Below are 5,612 nucleotides of genomic sequence, written 5' to 3'. Positions count from 1 at the left end.
TTTGGAAAGAGACCAGCACCGAGCTCCGCACACCCGCCGCCTTGCCCCTCCCAGCGGGAGAGGCCACACCCCCCTTCTGGAGTCCCTGCTGGGAGGGAGGGGTGCACGCTGATGCAGAGGCAGGGCTGGGGTCCAGGTTTGGGAGGGGGAAAAAGAAATTTTATTTTTAAACCCCTGTGTCTCTTTTGCTTAAAATTAAAGAAAGGAAAAATAAAGTGTGTGTCCTGCCTGAGTCTTTGGGGTCCCCCTGACTCCCCCGGAAGCGGGAAAGGCACAGCCTCGGCTTTCCGTCCTGAAACAGGAAGGAGACGGATGGGGCAGGGGGAAGGCAGATCTCCCTCCAGTGGCCTTGGCGGGTGGGAACTTGAGGTCCCCGATCCAGGTGGGACCTTCCCTCGCAGCCCAGGACCTAGTGTCTCCAGCCTGGACCCCTAGCCAAGGCCCTGGCCTCCACCAGCCCCCCGGGGGGGGGGTGGGGAACTGACGGGGAGGGGACCCCCGTCTCACCCACTTTCAGGTGATACTCCAAAGGGAGAAACACTGGGATTGGGGGCCTCTCGCCCCTGAAAGAAAAGCTTCCTTCTGTGCAGGGAGACGTCCCCTCAGCCCCCAAGGACAGGGAGTGGGGCTGCTGAGGGCCAGTGTGCTCACGGAGGTGCCGCCTCAGACTTCAGGGGCAGGGCTCTGAGGGCCCAGGTCGCTGGACCCAGAGCGGCCAGCATCACAGGGACTAGAAGGCTGCGAGGCTGCACAGGTGCGTTTGCCGTTTCTGAAGCCGAATTCCACGCAAGAGCTCTCCCCGCTGGTTCTGCGGGGCCCCCAACCCCTGGTGAATTACAGAGGCTCACGAATTTGCAATGGGTCACCGGGGGAGGAAGGCCCACTGTCCACCCTCTTCCTCTCGCCAACAGGAGGTGCAGAGCCCCACCTATCGTGACACCCCCTCTTCTGTGTCGAGTCTGAATCCTTCCTGCCACAGGACACCTGGGGGAGAGGAGCTTCTCTCCCGGGAGTAGAAGAAAACTAGGTCCCCAGAGACAGACAGGTCCCTGCCCACCTGTGGCCCCTTAGCTAGTGGCCGGCCATCAGGGAAGTACATTCATTTAGTCAGTCTTCATGAATCCACACACGAGGTGTTATTACTAGCTCCACTTTAGAAATGAGGAGAAGGCCTCCGTAGCAGTGCCCAACCTCCAGCCGGTGCCTGGAAGCCCCCAACCTCAGAGTGTGGGTGCTGCTCAGCCTTAAGTTAAACCACCCCTGTGAGATCAGTGGAGAGGCTGCAGTGCTCTGGGCCCCAGCTTGGATCTCCGGGTCTGATTTTCTTTTCTCCACTGCGGGGTGCTCTGCGCCTCTCTCCTGTCCGCTCAGCTATAGCCAGCTCCTGTCCTGGGGTGGGGCGGCCCCTGCTGGCTCTCCGGGGAAGTGCAGGGCTCAGCCTTGACTGACGTTCGATTGAATGACCGAGGGCATGGAGGGGGGGGGCGGGGGCGAAGTATGCCCTTGCCTCACATTTAAATGTTCTCACCTGATTGGTCTGGAGTGGAGCCCAGAAGGGTTTTTTGTTTTTGTTTTTGTGTAAGGTTTTATTTATTTATTTTTTTAGAGAGGGAAGGGAGGGAGAAAGAGAGAGAAACATCAATGTGCGGTTGCTGGGGGTCATGGCCTGCAACCCAGGCATGTACCCTGACTGGGAATCGAACCTGCCACACTTTGGTTCACAGCCTGTGCTCAATCCACTGAGTTAAGGCCAGCCAGGGCAGGGGGGGGGGGTTGTTTTTTCAAGTTTTCCCAGGTGATTTTAATGCAGAGCCAGAGGGGAGGCAAGAAGAACGCTGGAGTCAGGATTCCTGGATTTGAATCCAGTCTCGCCACTTCTTATGCCAGCACTCTGCAGCTCTGTCTCCTGCCTTCTCTGAGCCTCAGTTTCCTTCATCTGTCTAACGGGGATGATTTCAGCCTCAAATAACAGGGTGGTGTCATTGTGAGGTGGTGGATGTGAACGTGCTTTGCACACTGGAGGGCTGTATAAAATGGAAGGGATTGTCACGGGGTTATCGCTGGGGTCAGCCCTGGCGCCAGCCCCGGCGCCAGCCCCTACACCTCATGGTTGCCAGCTTGCTCGGGCCATTTCTGGAACACTTTTGTAGAATGCTCCTGAGGATGCCGCGCTCTCCCTGCCCAGTTCTGTGTCACTTGCCGGATCCATCTTGTATGTGCTCTGAACCGTGGGAAGAGAGGGATTTTATGGGTGTGTGAGCAGCATCGCCGCGGAGGCTCTAGCTACAGGAGCCACACCGATGTGTGAATGACCAGAAGCCTTTGCTGAGGGAAAGCATAACTGCCCCCATGTAGCAAGATGGTTGACTGGGCAGGGATCTTGGAGATGTCAAGCCTATTGCTCGCCTTCTCGAACTTACCTGCCTTATAAAAGTTTAAAACCTGGCAGTTGACATACTGGGGTTATACTGCCCCTGTGTGGCACCACGGGAAACTGCAGCTGAGCTTCAGTGGCTTCTGAGTCTATTTTGCTTAAGATGTGATCCCAGGGGTCTAGAACGAGTCAGCTGGGAACGCTTGATAAACTTGGGGAATTATAGGACCTGCACCAGGGCTAGAACCTTAGGAAGGGACTGGGAAATATGCGTTAAAATCTGCCTCCGGGGTGATTCTAATTTGTAGAATCACCTGACTTCTAGGTGACCTCATTTGCAGGACTCAGGGTAAAACGAAAATCCAGAGTCCCTTATTCAGAAAGTGTCACGAATTTGAAGACAGCAACAACAGCAGAGCATTAAGTGAAGCACGGGACCTGGGCTACCACACAGGTTGCGGGCCCGGAAGCTGGCCCTGGGCTGGTGCTCTCTGAATGCAGGGGCTCTTCCCTGTTGTGACCACATCTGTCCGATGTATCTTGAAAATCAGCTACATATGAAGTGGTATTTGAGAGCATCGGCTTGGAGGGGAGTTGTTCTTGGAACAGAACTTGGACTCTATTACTTATGGCTTATGTGACTTCGGGCACCTTTCTAACCTCCAAACCTCATTTATTTCATCTTTATTATTTTTTTACATTCTTTTTTAAAAAAAGATTTTATTAATTTATTTTTAGAGAGGGGGAAGGGAAGGAGAAAGAGAGGAAGAGAAACATGAATGTGTGTTTGCTTGTCTCAGGTCCCCTATGGGGCATCTGGCCTGCAACCCAGCCATGTGCCCTGACTGGGAATCGAACCACCGACCCTTTGATTTGCAGGTCATCACTCAATCCACTGAGCCACACCAGCCAGGGCCATTTATTTCATCTTTAAATATTAGGATAGTTTCTATCTCAAAGAATTGCTCTGAGAATATAAAATGACTTCTGTCATACAGTGAGTGTTGCCTAAATGTAGTCAGTAGTGTATCCTAGACTTAGGGTTTTTAGGATATGATGTTAAAAGTGATTATGGTTCCTGTCCTGAAGGGCTGACGTTCCCGAGGAGGGAAAGGCCGTGTAACCCCATGTTGACTACAGGTGTGATGGAGGTGTGCCCAGGTGCAAGCAGGAAGACTAGCTATGCCTCAGGAGTGCAAAAACAGAGTTGCAAGGAGGAAGTAGGAATTCAGGGAAAGGAGGGGTGTGTGTGTGTGTACGTGCGCAAGAGTGGGCACATGTGTGTCAGGGAGGGAGCTTAGACAGAGGGAAGAGCATGAGCTACGCCATGAACATGAATACCATGAGCCTGTGGTGAAGGGAGGGTGCAGGTAGAGGAGGCACTAGAGAGGGAGCCAGCGGAAAGCTCACCAGGCAGGTCATTGGAGGTCTGCCTGAGGGGCTTCAGATTTGGCTCAAAAGTTCTCAAGAGCCAAGGAAGGAGTTGAGGCTGAGGATGGGCATGATGGGATCTGCTTTGGACAGTGAACTCCAGCTTTGGCAGTACTTTTGCCACTGATGTTTCTCCAAAGCACGATTATTGCTAACTGAAAAAGAGAAGAAAAGAGAAGAAAAGAAAAGAAAAGGAAAGAAAAGGAAAGGAAAGGAAAGGGAAAAAAAGAAGGAAAAGAAAAGAAAAGGAAAGGAAAGAAAAGAAAAGAAAGTGAACTCCGACTGAGATGTCTAGGCTGGAAGGTAAGACGCGGAACGGGAAGGAACAGAAGGTCCAGGCAGGAGGAAATTGCAGTGGTCCAGGTGAGGAGTGACTGTGGTCTGACCAGGCGGGGGAGGTGGAGAGAAGGGTCACGTTCCGGAGGTGTCAGTGAGGTAGCTTATTCCAGGGACTCACTGGACGTAGGGGGTAAATGAAGGCAAGAATAATGTCTGAGACAGCCCTGGCTGGGTCTCAGATGGTTAGAGCATCATCACATGAACCAAGGCTGTGGGCTCGATCCCATCAGGGCACATACAAGAATCAACCAATGAACGCATGTATCAGTTAATTGATGTTTGCCTCTCTCTCTCCCCCCTTTTCTTCCTCTTTCTCTCTAAAATCAACAAAGGTAAACTAAAAATGTTTTTAGAAAGAATGGTGGCCGAGGGTCAGGCTGCAGTGACTGCATGGCTGGTGGCACCTTTCCCTGAGATAGCAAATAGAGGAGGAAGATGAAGACCGGGGTCGACCGGGGTCGGAGGAGAAGGAAAAGGAAGATGAAGTGGGGATGGTTTAGGGGAAGGAGGAGCTCAAATTTCTCTTTGTTGTTGAACTTGCACTCCTAAGGGGTAAGATATAATAAGACAGGCAAAGTACCTGAGCTTAAGGGGCGAGCCCAGGTCGGGCCTGCTGGGTGTGGGTTGCCTGGGGCTTTGGGTGGAGTAGACATCCTGACTTTCTGCTCCTCCTGATCCTGACACCCAGCTGCCGGGAAAGTCCCGTTGGCTCTACCTCTGGGACATTGTTCATGGCCGCCCCCTTCCCTCCCTCTCCTTTGCCACCTGCAGAATGAGAGAGGAGATGGCTGATGGAGGAGGTGGGGGAGCAGCAGGTGGGGGGAGCACAGGAAGGGAGCTGTCCTTGGAAACAGGGGGGCTGATTGGGGAGGGAAGGAGACCGTGATGGCGGTTTTGCGGCTAACTCTGGAGGATCTGGGAGGGGAGGATGAGGGCCGTCTCACAGGCGGGTCTTGGCTTTCTCTGACAGGGAGAAGGCAGTGTGGGGAGAAGCACGTGGCTGTGCTGTAGACCTGAGGGGAGCATGGGAGGGAGACCATGCAGGCAGGGGTCCCAGGTGGGCTCCCCAGGTAGGTGTTGAAGCTCGGGTCTTGGGGTGGTGTCCGCTCACAGGACGGTGGGATGACTTTCTCATCGGGGTTCCACAGGGTTGTGTAGGGGCGACAAGGTTGGCTGGTGAGGTGTACCCAGGGCAGGGGAGACCCAGACAGGTGGCAGTTGTCAGTGGGGCCATGGGCTCCGGTCTCGGGGAAGGAAGCAGAGCCAGGGAGGGTTGACGGATCAAAACTGGGCATGGCGAGGCCAAAGACTCCATTGTCCCTTCAGTAGAATGCCGATGTTGTTGCCCCGTCACTCCGTTCCGGTCGCTGTGATAGTAACTGGGAGTGGAACGGGACAGTGGGCTTTTCCGATTGTCCCCGTGGGAACGTTGGGTCCCAGGGCTCAGAGTGTGGCTTTGATGGACACA

The sequence above is a fragment of the Phyllostomus discolor genome, chromosome 4 (genome assembly GCF_004126475.2).
Source record: "Phyllostomus discolor isolate MPI-MPIP mPhyDis1 chromosome 4, mPhyDis1.pri.v3, whole genome shotgun sequence".
Taxonomy (NCBI): domain Eukaryota; kingdom Metazoa; phylum Chordata; class Mammalia; order Chiroptera; family Phyllostomidae; genus Phyllostomus; species Phyllostomus discolor.
Note: the sequence above shows the minus strand (reverse complement) of the source record.